General features: G+C 44.0%; 1 pseudogene; it reads left to right on the top strand.

The window, feature by feature from the left end:
- The first annotated feature begins 596 nt into the window (after positions 1-596).
- LOC143823271 (U1 spliceosomal RNA) lies at positions 597-773 on the top strand (annotated as a pseudogene).
- The last annotated feature ends 239 nt before the right edge of the window (positions 774-1,012 follow it).

Here is a 1,012-nt window from a genome sequence, read left to right as displayed (position 1 = left end):
TTTTGTATGCCACTTTTAACGCTTTGTGGTTTTATGCATAAATTATTTTCCAGTGCTTTTATCTGATCAAATATATCTTATACATTTGTTGTTTATATTGTAATTATGTAAAGGCTTATGGCCATATACAAATACATTTTATTATTTACTGGTGGAATCAGAGTGGGGCCTCAGTCCTCCACTGTGAAGATATATTTATTGATTTTATTCTGGTGGAATGAGCTTCCAGAAGAGTTGAGGACCCTGACAGAACGGACTCAGCTCCACAGGGACTTCAGAATGGAGCTCTGCCAGCAGGTGTGTGGTGGAGACCAGGACTGTGACACATTCCATCTTGCCCCCCCCCCAAAACCTCAAAATCTGGACCCCTCATGCTGCTGGAAGACCGCAGCTTGGCTAACTATTTATACTGTTGTTATTATATTCTGTATTATTTTTCTTTTGAGTTATTTTATGAGTGGTTTTAATATATTTTAGCTTATTGTATATCTGAATGTTGTGAGCCGCCTTTCTTCCTTATGGAGGCCAAGGCAACTTACAATATAAAGATAATACAAGAATTCCAAATGAAAACCCACAGTTTAGCACTGCTTTAATCAAATGTCTGGCCGGGGAAACACCTTGATCACAAAAGAGGCATTCCAGAGTGAGGCTCATCCATTATACCCCAGGTGTGCAGACCCCTGCGATTTCCCCTAATTTCCCCAAATGCAGGAAACTCGACTGCATAATTTGTGGTAGTGAGGGAATGTGTTCACACGTAAGAATTTTTAAATATCCCATCATGTACTGTATTGGTCATGGCCCACCATCTGGAATGCAAGTTTAGGAGGAATGGGATTCCACCAATCATAGCAGCAGGTGAGAGACATGCCTGATCTCCATCACCTGTGTGCCTCCCCTCACGGCCAGCCCTGCAGGCCTGCTGCTCTGGCTTTCGTTGCCAGTGCCTGCTTGCCTCCCCTCGCCTTCTGCTTCACTCTGCCGGGGGGCAGGGAGGGATGCACAGGTC

The sequence above is a fragment of the Paroedura picta genome, chromosome 13, assembly GCF_049243985.1.
Source record: "Paroedura picta isolate Pp20150507F chromosome 13, Ppicta_v3.0, whole genome shotgun sequence".
NCBI classification, from domain to species: domain Eukaryota; kingdom Metazoa; phylum Chordata; class Lepidosauria; order Squamata; family Gekkonidae; genus Paroedura; species Paroedura picta.
Note: the sequence above shows the minus strand (reverse complement) of the source record. Positions and strands in the feature narration are given on the sequence as shown.